This window comes from Geotrypetes seraphini, chromosome 4, assembly GCF_902459505.1.
Source record: "Geotrypetes seraphini chromosome 4, aGeoSer1.1, whole genome shotgun sequence".
NCBI classification, from domain to species: domain Eukaryota; kingdom Metazoa; phylum Chordata; class Amphibia; order Gymnophiona; family Dermophiidae; genus Geotrypetes; species Geotrypetes seraphini.
In genome coordinates, this window is record NC_047087.1 from 292,131,889 (window position 1) to 292,146,943 (window position 15,055).

The 15,055-nt window shown below is 46.1% G+C and overlaps 1 protein-coding gene across 3 annotated transcripts in view; it reads right to left on the reverse strand.

The window, feature by feature from the left end:
* Positions 1–15,055, reverse strand: part of LZTS2 (leucine zipper tumor suppressor 2) — a 300,826-nt gene that overhangs the window by 168,390 nt on the left and 117,381 nt on the right. For all 3 annotated transcript variants that reach the window (XM_033941530.1, XM_033941531.1, XM_033941532.1), the window contains exon 2: positions 4,972–5,044. The gene's annotated coding sequence lies outside the window, so the exon portion shown is untranslated. The remainder of the gene's footprint in view (positions 1–4,971; positions 5,045–15,055) is intronic.

Sequence of the window (15,055 nt, forward strand, 5' to 3'; positions counted from 1 at the left end):
ACTCCTCGACTCTGACTCCACAGCACTGGTTAATTTTCAGATCGTTAAAATGGAATGTCAAGTTGAGAGAAATGAGCATTTTCGACACCACCTTCTTTTTGCTTTTAATCAAGGTTCTAAGGCCGCAGAAGCTGCTCGCAACATTTGTGCTGTGTATATAGTGGGTGCTATAGCTGAAAGAATCGCTCGTGATTGGTATGCCAAGTTCAAAAATGGAGTCGGTAGATAAATGTTCCGACTCGACTCCTCAGTTTTTTGTACTTCTGACTCTGACTCCGACTCCAGGTACCCGAAATTTCCTCCGACTCCACAGCCCTGTTAGAAAGAACAGAATTCTCATTTTCCCCTTTTCCAAAATAAAAAGCAAGGGGGTCATTATGTAAAGCTTCTTCCATGCGCAAGGTCCATTTTAATTGCAGAAAAGAGTTTTCCTAAAATTGTGCAAGGAAAGCGTGTGCCTGCTTTTACAAGATTGGCACATACACATTTCCAAGGACAAAACTTGGGCAGAAAGAAGGTGGGACTGCAAAGCACATTCATTTTTTTAAATAAAACACGTGTACTCAAGCAAAGCACCTGTACACGCTTGCATCTTCAGAACAGGTGTCAAATTTGAGTATCAGCATGCGCTATTGGGACGGGCTCTGGGAGCCTATTTTCTAAGGAAAGTGTGTGGTGCAGTGGTTAGAGCCACAGCCTCGGCACCCGGTTTACCCGCGTTGTAATTCTTTACCGGCAATTAAAGGGGAATTCTTTGAAACAGCCTGTGGCGAAACATAGTCCTATGTCGAAATATGTACCCCTAGCCGCGTTCATAAAGATGAGTATCTATTTAAAAGATATTGATTGAATAGAAAGCACTAATAAGCACTTTAAAAGAATATTTTAAATATTTTAAAAACAGACCGATGAAAGGGTTGGTGTTTTTAATCAGTGTGTACACAGTAACACCGCTGAGGTCTGTGAGTGGAATATGTAAGGTATAATAGATAATCTACTTTTCAAGATATAAACCTTAAATTACACACTTAGAAAGTTTGAAGCCTTTGTGCGTTTGCTAAACTGCTTTTACCACAATACTAGAACAGAGCAGTGTACAATCAAATTCTTAAATGCGAAGCAGAGGAGGCCACCCCAAAATAAATACTAAGGATCGACCCTCCAAGAAAAAGGTTAATCCCAGCGACAACCAGAAACAAAATATCATTTCATCTAACAAGATAAGCATAATAAAACTCAACAAAATAGAAAATGCAATAAAATAGATAATTAGCAATCCAACTTGTCAAAACTGATGCATTTTTCTACTCACACTGGGCATCCTGTTATGAAATGACTTCCCTAACATGTGGGGTGTATTGCATAAGAAAAAAAACCTACAAAACACCATGACTGCATTTTCAGCACACTGCTGCTTGCTACTTTGTCAATCAGCAGGCTGGTTGCAAGCTGCCTCAGGGTCTAATACATAGAACTATATCCAAGAAAAACCAACCACTTATTTCTCCAAGGTAGATCTGATTGAACGGGGGGGGGGGGGGGGGGGGATATTTTGTGTTTTGTTGTTGTTTTCCATCTAAGCAACTAGCCTGCACCGCAAAAATCACCAGTCGCGGAAAGCCTGCTGCTGGGAAAAAAAGTTTTATCCTTCAGTGGTTTGGTTCTGTACTTGCCCACTGAGTGGAATAAATCCTATAGAGAGCTGGAAACCATGGCAGTACGAAATGAGACAGATGCAGCTCAAGAACTCAACTGGGCTCCTTTATTAGCATTCTATTAATATTATTTTCAAGCACAATGCTCAGGACACACGTATTCTTTAGAAAGGGCAGCACTGGGGGAGAAAAAAGATGAAGGCCCGCCGATGCTGAAGTCAAAGTAACAGAGAATCGGCCATCAAGAGCTGTCATGTTCCGAGATGGATAAAGCCCCTGGAGAAGCGATTTGATGCTAGAATTGTATATTCAACTTTAGAAAACACTCGTTTAGAAATACTAAGTGGTCTGGACTCCTACAGCATCACAGAAGATCATTCAAGAACACCATGTGTATTTAGGGGGGCAAGTTATTAACATGAGCTACTGTTAAGATGGGCTATTTTTCTGTTAACCTGGGTTATTAGCAACTAGAGGGGTCTTTCACTAAGGTGCACTAGCCGATTTAGCGTGCACTAAATGCTAACACGCCCATTATATTTTATGGGCACATTAGTATTTAGCGCACACTCGCGCCTTAGTAAAAGATCCCTTAGGTCTCATGCTAAAATAGCACGAGTCGGTGGTAAAATAATCCATCTTAACAGTAGCTCACATTAATAAATTTCCCCCCCCTCAGTGTGACGTTTCAATCTCTGGTAACAAGAGCTGATATTGTGACGTCATAATGCCTCATTCCACCAATGCCTAAGAGCCAACCTCATCAGTGATGTCACAATGGCTTGATCACCCTAGATTTTGGCTCAGCTGTATTACATACAATAGTGATTTCAGTTTCTAAAGCTATTTCTTTTTCTTTCAATTAAAGGGGGATGTTATCAACATGAACTACTATTGAGATGTGTTATTTTACCGTGAAGCACATAACAAAATAAAAGTTTTGTTACTTTTACTTATAAAGACACACGTAGAAAACACCCCCAAAATATATCCAGAAAACAATTCCTCAATGCAGCTCGTCTCAAAAAAGAAATGGTATAGCAAAAAACTCAGAAAACTCCTAACTTCTTCGGGAGTACAAACAAGCATCTCTCTCCTGCACCGCACAACGGCCCACCCAGTGGAGAGGCGAAAAAAATTGAGCCGATCCTCTTCAAATTTAGAAAATATAATACTTTGGTATACAATTTCGTTCTCAGCATGAGAACTGCTCTTGCTTCCTTTGTCGGCTCTCAGAGAATTGTATATTGGGGGCACTTGTGTCCCGATTAGCAGCTGGTAGGAGGGCAATGCATGGAGAGCTGCCTTAGATCATGTCATTAAATGTCTGAAATTACTTTATACTTCTGAGTATATACAGTGGCATGGCAAGGGTGAGAGGCGCCCAGGGCAGTGGTGCCCCTCCCACCTTCACACACTCCTTCCCTGACCCCCTCCTGCCGCACGTGCGCTCCTCCCCAACCTGCTGTTGCACCAGTGTCAGCTCTTCCTCTGATGTCATCTCCTAGGTACGGGTCCAGGAAGTGACATCAGAGGAAGAGGTGGCGCGACAGCAAGTTGGGGATTACTGCTCATGCCAGAAACATCACAGAAGTACAGGAGAAGGGAAGTGGCACACATGCACGGCAGGTGGGGGGAGGGGAAAGGAGAGGAGGATGAGAGCCTGTGCCCTCACCAAGATGAGTATATATGGCACTATAGTGCAACACTTCACATCCTCAAACTCTTCAACACATCCAGCTTTCTATATTTCTATAGTGCTGCAGCGTTGTACATTTTAACATACAATAGACCAGTGGTCTCAAACATGCGGCCCGGGGACCACATGCGGCCCGCCAGGTCTATTTTGAGGCCCTCGGTATGTTTCTCTTAATCACAAAAGTAAAATAAAATAGTTTCTTGATCATCTGTTGGAGCTACAGCCTCAGCACCCTGGGGTTGTGGGTTCAAACCCCGTGCTACTCCTTGTGACCCTGGGCAAGTCACTCAGTCCTCCATAGCCCCAGGTACGTTAGATAGATTGTGAGTCCAACAGGACAGAGAGAAAAATACTCAAGTACCTGATTGTAAAACCGCTTAGATAACCTTGATAGGCGGTATATAGAAACATAATAAACTTGAAACTTTAGCTATAAATTACAGTATTATTACTAAAACTTAGCCAAAAGGAAAGGTTTATCAAGAGTTTTACCTCATGCAAAATTGTCATTTCTTTAATAAGACATTAACTATTTTTTTTAGGCCCTCCAAGTACCGACAAATCCAAAATGTGGCCCTGCAAAGGCTTTGAGTTTGAGACCACTGCAATAGACAGTCCCTGCTCAGAAGAGCTTACAATCTAATTTAGACATGCAAAGTTCTTCGTATGTGCTGATTTCAATTAGAAATCTTAACTTTAATGATTCCATGAACAGAAGGAACCTGGTAGCTGTAACTCCTGCAAACATGGTAAGCGCTGCACTTTGTTATGTTATTTATGGCCTTATATCCTGCAAAACCCTCCGAAGTGGAGTTCGAGGCAGGTTATAACATCAATTAACGCATCACAAACATTACAACAGCAATGATTCCAACACGCGCAGGAAAAAGTCCAGCTGTACTCCCAACATAAATTTCTGGTACAGCGAGTTTGTGCTTCGTGTAGTCGCTTCATAATCATACAGTTCAAAATTAGGGTCGAGCTAGGCTCCTAGCCAGGGTTTTTGGAAGAGCCATATTTGAAACTCGGATGGCTGTGTATTCTTTTCCTGTGCTCTGCGGACAGCAGGTGCATCCTGTGTTTATCAGCCCTTACACTGGTTCCAAAAATTTTCCAGTAAGGCTTAGGCCAGCTTTACCTACAGCAAGAAGTGCAACGATCGCTTGGCTTCCCCAGCCAGTGCCCCAATGGAAGGAACCCTGTCACACAAGAGGCATCAGCGGGCAACAGACCACAGGAAATTAAAACAAGGGCTGTTATCCTTGTCATGGACACAACTGAATATGGAGACTAAAACCTTCTCTAATACATCACTGTTTATAGTGTGCCTTTGCAATTCATTTTCCCTTCCGACAGATGTATCAGCTTGTCTGCTGCCTGCCTCCCACTACCCAACTAAAGCTAGGCTAGGCACAGAGTTTTCAGTGTGTTGTGCTAGCCCTAAACCAGTGTATCGCAAACTGTGTGCCGCGAGATGCCGGGTAGGAAGAGAGGCGCCGGCTGGATGCCTACAGGATATGCCTCTCGCGGCAGATGGAACAGATTTAAACAGTGTGATGCTAGATGCTACGGTGCCTGATGTCATCAGTGGTAACTATAGCAACAGCTTGTACTTACAGAAGTCACTGACTAGACAGCCATCTTGAAATTGGCAGTGGAGCAGTTCATCGCTGATCTGAAGTGGAGAGGGCTGGAAAGCAACAAAAAGAAATCAGTCAAGCATCGGCAGTCAAAAGTAGTTTTGCTCACACATCTTTGATGTGCCGTCTCTGTAATATACTTTTGAAGCAACATTCTATGCTTTAAACAGTACCAAGTTAAGCAATAGTCTCAAATTGTTGGCCAATACGCTTTTGTTAGAGCAACCACTATAGGGTGCAACAATCCCCTTCTGCTATTTTACATCACCTCCAAGGAAGACAACCTTCTGAGACATGACATTAATTGAAGTATGTCGTTGGTATTCTGCAGTTACAACCATTCCTGAAAACGGGTGGGGGAAAGGGAGAGAGAGCAGCATAGCTAATTCCAGAAGTGAAATTAAAATGATCGTGCATCCCTTTGGTATATTAGGATCCTAAACCATGGAAGCCCTTTCTTGAAGGTACTTAAACATCTGTTCACAAATCAATGAATCCATGCTCAAATACTAAAATATAGTGTCACAATATAGTGCTCATTTACTTCTCCATTATAAGCATTGGAAATGCATTTCCTGCGGCGTTTCAAAGAAACTTTACAAAGGATCCCTGCTACTACTAATCATTTCTATAGTGCTACTAGATATATGCAGCATTATATACATTAAATGAAGGTACTTTTTCTTTCCTTAGTGGGCTCACAATTTAAAGTGTTTTTGTACCTGGGGCATGGGAGGTTAAATGATTTACCAAACAAAAGAACTGACCCCAATTCCTCCACAAAAGGAAATCAAGCAGAACAAAATACTTGCGGAGAGTTGATTTCCAAGATGAAGGCTTTATTGAATCAAAATAATAATCCACATAAAAATGTCTAGGACCTAATGCACTGGAAACATTTGGACCCAACACGGTCCGTGTTTCGACACTACTGTCTTCTTCAGGGGTCCTATGAATAAAAATATGTAATGAGTAAGTATGAAATGATATATAATGTGATATGTACTATATAAGGGTGAAATAGAGTTTAATCCAAGTGACAGAGTGTGGAAAAAAGTGCAGAAGATGTAAAAATATATATCTTAAATAATAAAATGCTAGCCGCGCATGTGCACTTGCCTCGCGTGTTCCCTGATCCCTTTTCTGTCGGGATGTGGCAAGACAAGTGCGCATGCGCGCTTATTACGTCACTGAGAGCAGTGAATGCAGGAAGCGGAGTAAAAAAAAAAAACCAACCGAGCGAGCCGGGCCGTTGAGAAAGCGCGGGAGGCCTGGCCCGGGCTGCGGACGGGTAAGGAGCTGGGGCAGTGAGCCTTCCCTGCGGCTGAAATGGAGCCTGGCCACCTTCCGCGACAGACCACAGGAGTCCGTGTATTTTTCCGCTCACCCCCCTTCCCGCGGACCCGACTACCTTGGTGATTCAAGCAGCGTGTGCACCACTCTTCACACGCTGCTTCGGGCCCTTCTACTTCCCTGATTTGCTCTGCCACGTCTCTGATGATGTCATCAGAGGTAGGTACCGGGTAGGTAGTCAGGTCCGTGGGAAGGGAAGGGGGGGGCGCAAGGACTCTGGGGAGAATGGCAGACACCGGCCCTGTACTAACTCCCGTGGACAGGGGGAGCAGGAAGGGGTGCTGATGGACAGGGGTGGGGGAAATGAAGAGAGGCCTATTGCTGGACAGAGGGAGCAGGAAGAGGTGATGTTGGACAGGGGGGGGAATGAAGGGAGGCCTATTGCTGGACAGAGGGAGCAGGAAGAGGTGATGATGGACAGGGGGGAAAAAGGAAGGGAGGCTTATTGCTTGACAGGGGGAACAGGAAGAGGTGCTGATGGACAGGGAGGAAAAATGAAGGGAGGCCTACTGCTGGACAGGGGGAGCAGGAAGAGATGCTGATGGACAGGGGGGAAATGAAGGGAGACCTACTGCTGGACAGGGGGAGCAGGAACAGGTGCTGATGGACGGGGGGGAAGGAATGGAGGCCTATTGTTGGACAGGGGGAGCAGGAAGAGGTGCTGATGGACGGGGGGGGGAATGGAGGCCTACTGCTGGACATGGGGAGCAGGAAGAGGTGCTGATGGACAGGGGGGGAAATGAAGGGAGGCCTACTGCTGGACAGAGGGAGCAGGAAGAGGTGATGATGGACGGGGGGGAAGGAATGGAGGCCTATTATTGGACATGGGGAGCAGGAAGAGGTGCTGATGGACAGGGGGGAGGTAAAACAAAGGGAGAAGGGCTGCTGCTGGATAAGGGGAGCAGTGAAGGGGTGGTGGTGGACACAGGGGAGGTAAAAATAAGGCAGAATGGACAGGAAAAAGCGGCTAAGGAGACAGAGACAGAAAGAAATAAAGACAAACATACATATATTCTAGCACCCGTTAATGTAACGGGCTATAAAGCTAGTATATATATATTTTTTAATGTATATATATGTGAAGAGTGACTGGTGCAAATATTATCCAAAGGAGACTAGCAGTTTGTATAGTAGAAAAATGGTGTTAGTGAAAACATGTTGCACTCCAATGCATCAGTGCAAAATGTCAAAGTGAAGGAAATCGTGATCCAAAACATATACACATATTCCTGGCGTGAACACAAACTGTTGAGCAAGCAACAAGTATGCATAAAAACCTGGTATCATGGGAGGTTTAAGCCACCTGTGAAAACGTCTTAACCTGAAAAAATGATTTGTCCAGAGGCACAAGGAGCTGCGGTGGGAACCGAATCCAATTTCCCAGAATCCCAGTCCGCCACACCAACCATCAGGCTACTCCTCCACTCAGGGGCATAGCTACCATTGAGCAAGCCCAGGGCTGCCCAGTGGTAAGAGTCCACCTGCAGCTAAACCCTCCCCATTCATGCCAAGGTCCAGCACCTTCCAGCCTCCAGCCCTGTGCTTAGCTATTTATCCACCCACCGGTTCCTCCACCGCTTACAACATTAGAGACAGCACTGACTTTTCCTCTACCCATTCCTACCAGGCTGATGCAACTTCCTATGGGCGAGAAACAACAAAGGAAAGGTCCTGCTGGCCAGAGTGGCAGCCTTTAGCACCGTCTCTGATGCTCTAGCTGTGGCGGTAGGTGCTGTATCGGGAGCCCACCCATCTCAGTCCTCCAAGCCAGGGCCTACTGAGGCCTAGCTATGCCATTACCTCCACTCTAGATAGAAAGATATGAAGGAACACCAGATGTCAAGTGAAGTCTCTGGCTATGTACCAGAAATTAAACTGTGTAGGCTAAATGACCTTAGGGGTCTTTACTCTTTACGTGCTGTCATTTCCTGTCTCATTCTGTACCTAAATGTGGAAACTCAACAGGAGATGCATTTTGCATTCACTTGACAAATCATCAAAGGAGAAAATGACTTGAAACATTGAAAGCAAATTTCTCTCTGATTCAAGGCTCAGCAGACTCCAAGTCACCTTGTGTCATCTCCCCAGTGAAGCGTCAGAACCCAGTAAAAGCTACTGAGAAGTCCCATGATCCCTCAGCAGCTCTGAAAGGTTACAAGGCAGCTGCAGAAATAACTGAAAAATAATAGCCTAAAAACCTGTATAGCAGCAGCTACAAAGGGGGGTATTTACAGAACTGGGCATCTCTCTACCCTGAGCTGCAATGAAGGACCCTCTTCTTTAATGGCTCCAACCTAGGTTCCATTACAGCATAGTAATGTAACCTGGTGTCATTGCACCTAACATGTAGGCCAATGGTCTCCAATGTGTGGCACCTGAAGTCCTCCACCGAGGACCTCATGAAGTTGGCTGAAATGCTCTTTGAAATTAATGCATTTAAAGGATTTAATCTTGCCCACTTGCTATAGTAACTGCAAATAATCTTTTAAGACTCAGGTGTCTCATTTATGGGATTCAGTGGGGAAGGAACCTGGAGCGGAGCACCTCCTCATCTGGCCGGAGTAACCCCTGTGCACGGCCGTCGACTCTGCCGGAACCCCTTCCTGGAACAGGAAGTTGATGTTAGAAGGGGCGGGGACCAGCGAAGCCTACAGTTGCGTGCAGGCAGACCTGTAGACCCACGACCACCCAGGCACCCCCGGGCTCCCTGCACCCAGGACAGACCACTCCTGCCCTTGTTACACCACTGATGGGATTTGCTACAGCTCACAATCCAAAATAAGAGTTATTTAAAACATATCCTTGAAATGTTGTAGAATCAATATTGGTGTTAATTTAATATTTCATACCTAGGCTGAACAAGCAGGTCAAGGTGGTTTGGTTTAGACAATTAGTAGTATGGATAAGTCTGAAGTCTTTTGGTGACCCTCGGAGCTCTCTTGTAGGCACACTGCGGCCCTTTACATCAAAAAGGTTGGAGACCGCTGTGCTTAAGCCAGTCATAACACTTGCTTACATCCTATGCTATTAAAATGTTTTATTGTATACATAAGAACATAAGAATAGCCTTACTGGGTCAGACCAATGGTCCATCAAGCCCAGTAGCCCGTTCTCACTGTGGCCAATCCAGGTCATTAGTACCTGGCCAAAACCCAAGGAGTAGCAATATTCTATGCTACCAATCCAGGCCAAGCAGTGGCTTCCCCCATGTCTTTCTCAATAACAGACTATGACCTTTTCCTCCAGGAACTTGTCCAAACCTTTCCTAAAAACAGCTACGCTATCCGCTCTTACCACATCCTCTGGAAACGTATTCCAGAGCTTAACTCTTCTCTGAGTGAAAAAAAATTCCTCCTTTTGGTTTTAAGAGCACTTCCCTGTAACTTTATCGAGTGTCCCCTAGTCTTCGTAATTTTTGACGGAGTGAAAAATCGATCCACTTGTACCCATTCTTGTAATGTAGCATGCTATACTTTATATTATTTTTGAATATTTTTACTACTGTAATTGTCTATTGTCTAGGTCTGACTTATTCTTGCTGTACTCTGCATTGAGTAAATTCCTTCAAAAAGGCAGTAAATAAATCCTAATAAATAAATGTATTTAATTTGGTTCTATATCCCATCTTCCCAGGAGAGCTCAGAACGGGACTGAGTAAACACACAGCCACATATGGTATGCCTGTTTCATAAGAGGACATATGCACCCCTGTGCTTTATAAAATGGCGTATAATAAAGATTGTGGAAGGGGGACGGGAGGGAGGCAATAGTGAAGACTTTTTAAATTATAAGGAACAACGCTGGATTTGTACTTTAAATACAGTAACTCCATATGGTTTAAATGCTGAACTTGAGTGGGGGTCCTTGATCTAACATGATATTTGAGGGAGGTAGATTAGAAAATTATCAATTATCATCTTATAAATATATAAAACTTAGAAAAGAGCAGATTTAGAGGGCGGTCCTATGACGTTGATGCTACGTAATGACGTCTGCCCGACAGATTATGACTCCCCTCTATTTATTTTCAAAAAAAGACGACGACGCCATATCTGAGGACAGAGTGGTCACAGCTTCTAGCAGTATATCAGTTAGGTGAGAACGAATAAGTACATAGTATAAACTTAGTTGAGGTTGATACTTTGTTATGCTTGTTACAAAAGATGAATATTAATTATAGCTTTTGTTGTTCGCAGGGGTTAAAACCTTGATAAAGCTTTGATAGCGAAACATGTTGGTATAAACCACCCCTAGCCAGAGACCACGAGACTAAGCTAAGTATATGCTTATAACAGAAAATAGAAAATAAATAATTAAATTATTATATAAAAGAAAAGAAAAGGGACCCGATGACGAGCTGACACGTAAACCTTAGAGCAATGAGATTTAATTGAGCTCTAAGTGGTGCCGCTGAGGATCCTATGTAAAAAATTTGGAGATAAAGGGTTGCACAAAATAGTAGAAAAGATTACTACTGTTTCTAAAGTTAAGGAAATAGTAAATTCAAGTCATAGACTTGGCACGGCCTGTGTTTCGGCTATGGTGCCTGCATCAGGAGTCCCAAATGTTAAAACCAAACCATGAAATCCAAATGCCAAAAGATAAAAACAAACCACAAATGACTTCCAAAATCGGGATCACATGTGAGACAGCTGCCGTCGTCCCGATTTTGGATGTCATTTATAGTTTGGTTTTATCTTTTGGGACTCCTGACGCAGACACCATAGCCGAAACACAGACCGTGTTGAGTCCATGACTTGAATTTACTATTTGCCATATATCTATTTGACTGTTTTAGTCTATTTGCATATATAATTTATTCATTACTAATAAGGAGGGGTTTGAAGACCAGGCACGCTCGGCTCGTTTTTGGAATTTACAGTAAGAATTGTCATTTATGAATTTATTTTACAAGATACCCGCCTTAGCTTCATTCAACCTCTGATTCTAGGAACATCTACATGTATTTTATTTTATTTTTTTATTTTATTTATTCCATTTTCTATACCGTTCTCCCAGGGGAGCTCAGAACGGTTTACATGCATTTATTTATTCGGGTACTCAAGCAGTTTTCCCTCTCTGTCCCGGCGGGCTTACAATCTATCTAACATACCTGGGGCAATGGGAGGATTAAGTGACTTGCCCAGGGTCACAAGGAACAGCGTGGGTTTGAACTCTCAACCTCAGGATGCTGAGGCTGTAGCTTTAACCACTGCGCCACACTCTCCCCATACCAATGTCACATACCAATAAGCACAGTTACTTACCGTAACAGGTATTATCCAGGGACAGCAGGCAGATATTCTTAACGTATGGGTGACGTCACCGACGGAGCCCCGGTACGGACCTTTTTAACTAGAAAGTTCTAGTTGGCCGCACCGCGCATGCGCTGGTGCCTTCCCGCCCGACGGAGGAGTGCGTGGTCTCCAGTTAAGATAAGCCAGCTAAGAAGCCAACCCGGGGAGGTGGGTGGGTCGTAAGAATATCTGCCTGCTGTCCCTGGATAACACCTGTTACGGTAAGTAACTGTGCTTTATCCCAGGACAAGCAGGCAGCATATTCTTAACGTATGGGTGACCTCCAAGCTAACAGAGAGGGAGGGGGGATGGTTGGCCATTAGGAAAATAAATTTTGTAACACAGATTGGCCGAAGTGTCCATCCCGCCTGGAGAAGGCATCCAGGCAGTAGTGAGTAGTGAATGTGTGAACTGAAGACCAAGTGGCCGCCTTGCAGATTTCCTCAATAGGCGTAGAGCGGAGGAAAGCCACAGAAGCAGCCATAGCTCGGACCCTGTGGGCCGTGACAGCTCCTTCCAGCGACAGGCCAGCCCGAGCATAACAGAACGCAATACAGGCAGCAAGCCAATTGGACAGCGTCCGTTTAGATACAGGGTGACCCAGACGGTTAGGATCGAAGGTCAGAAAGAGTTGAGGAGAGGAGCGGTGAGCCCTGGTACGGTCAAGGTAGTACGCCAGGGCACGCTTACAATCCAGCGTGTGAAGAGCCTGTTCCCCAGGATGAGAATGGGGTTTAGGGAAGAAGACAGGCAGTACGATGGACTGGTTGAGGTGAAAGGCTGAAACCACCTTAGGAAGGAATTTAGGATGGGTACGCAGAACCACCTTGTCATGGTGAAAAACAGTGAACGGTGGATCGGCGACCAGTGCATGTAGCTCACTAACCCTCCTGGCAGAGGTGATGGCAATGAGGAAAAGCACCTTCCATGTGAGAAGTTTGAGCGAGGTAGTAGCAAGAGGCTCAAAAGGAGGTTTCATGAGGGCTGACAAAACCACGTTGAGGTCCCAGACGACGGGAGGAGGCTGAAGAGGTGGTTTGATATTGAAGAGGCCTCTCATGAACCGGGAAACCAGAGGATGAGCCGTGAGGGGTTTTCCAAGAATAGGCTCATGAAACGCAGTGATGGCACAGAGGTGCACTCTGATTGAGGTCGACTTGAGGCCAGCGTCGGAGAGAGAGAGCAAATAGTCCAGTACAGTTTCCACCGCCAAGGAGGTGGGATTGTGATGATGAAGGAGACACCAAGCGGAGAACCGGGTCCACTTCTGATGGTAACATTGGAGTGTGGAGGGTTTCCTGGAGGCATCCAAGATGCGACGGACCGGCTGAGACAGGTTTGCTGGAGAGGTCAGCCCGAGAGAAACCAAGCTGTCAGGTGGAGGGAAGACAGATTGGGATGTAGCAGAGACTGATGTTGCTGCGTAAGCAGAGAAGGAAATACAGGAAGAGGAATGGGCTCCCTGGCGCTGAGTTGAAGCAGGAGGGAGAACCAGTGTTGTCTGGGCCACCGAGGAGCGATGAGAATCATGGTGGCTCTGTCCTTGCGGAGCTTGAACAGGGTCCGCAACATCAGAGGAAGTGGAGGGAAGGCATAGAGGAACCGATCCGTCCAGTCGAGTAGGAAAGCATCCGGGGTCAGACGATGTGGAGAGAAGAGTCTGGAGCAGAACTGGGGCAGCTGATGGTTGTGAGGAGCTGCAAAGAGGTCCACCTGTGGAGTGCCCCATCGAGCAAAGATGGAGTGGAGAGTGGGAGGATCCAGGGTCCACTCGTGAGGTTGAAGGATGCGGCTGAGCCGGTCGGCCAGGGAGTTCTGTTCGCCCTGGATATAGACGGCTTTGAGGTACAGATTGTGGGCTGTGGCCCAGGTCCAAATTCGGAGGGCCTCCTGACAAAGGAGACGAGATCCGGTGCCCCCTTGCTTGTTGATGTAGTACATGGCGACTTGGTTGTCCGTGCATAGGAGAAGAACTTGAGGATAGAGAAGGTGCTGAAAAGCCTTGAGAGCATAAAACATGGCTCTGAGTTCCAGGAAATTGATGTGATGTTGACGCTCCTGAGGGGTCCAGAGTCCCTGGGTGCGTAGATCCCCCATGTGAGCTCCCCATGCATAGGGGGAGGCATCCGTGGTGATGATCATGGAATGAGGGGGCGGATGAAGAAGGAGGCCCCTGGAAAGATTTGAGGAGTTCAACCACCATTGAAGAGATTGCTGAAGAGATGATGTTACAGAGATGGGATGAGAAAGAGGATCCCTGGTCTGTGACCATTGGTTGGCGAGGGTCCATTGTGGTATTCTCAGATGGAGTCGCGCCAGAGGAACCACATGGACTGTCGAGGCCATGTGACCCAGAAGAATCATCATCTTGCGAGCAGGGATGGATGGTTGGAGGAGTACCTGTCGACAAAGGTGAAGCAGTGTCCGGTGCCGGTCGGCAGGAAGGAACGCTCTCATGGAGTTGGTATCGAGAAGAGCTCCGATGAACTGAAGGCGCTGCGTGGGAAGCAGATGCGACTTGGGATAATTGATCTCGAACCCCAGAAGATGGAGGAAAGAGATGGTGTGGTGAGTGGATTGCAGCACAAGTGGAGCGGTTGTTGCTTTCACCAACCAATCGTCCAAGTAGGGGAACACTTGTAGGTTGTGGGACCTGAGAAAGGCCGCTACCACAATCAGGCACTTGGTGAACACCCTGGGCGATGATGCGAGACCAAAGGGCAGCACCTTGTATTGATAGTGGTGATTCTGAACCTGGAATCGGAGGTAGCGACGTGAAGCCTGATGGATTGGAATGTGGGTGTAGGCCTCCTTGAGGTCCAGGGAACATAGCCAGTCGTGTTGAGAGAGAAGAGGATAAAGTGTGGCAAGGGAGAGCATTCTGAACTTCTCCTTGACCAAACACTTGTTGAGGTTCCTGAGGTCGAGGATAGGACGAAGATCTCCCGTTTTCTTGGGTACCAGGAAGTAGCGGGAGTAAAAACCTTGACCCCTCTGGTCTTGCGGAACTTCTTCGATGGCATTGAGGAGGAGAAGGGATTGGACCTCCCGAAGGAGGAGAGGAATTTGGGAGGAGTGAGAAGCAGACTCTACGGGAGGATGATCTATGGGTAGAGTTTGGAACCTTAGTGAGTATCCGTGACGGATGATGTTGAGAACCCACAGGTCTGACGTGATGGCCTCCCAGCGGTGGAGGAAGATGGTGAGGCGGCCTCCGATGGGCTGAGGAAGAGGCATGGAAGGTTGGAGACTGGCTATGCCCTGGAGAAAGGAGTCAAAAGGGCTGAGGGTTTTTAGTCGAAGGGAGAGGCTTGGTCGCCTGGTGGGACTGAGAACGAGCCTGAGTGTGTTGTTGTTGTTGGTGGCGAGGCCGGCGGGATTGTTGCTGAGGGGGATTCAGCGGCCTGGCAG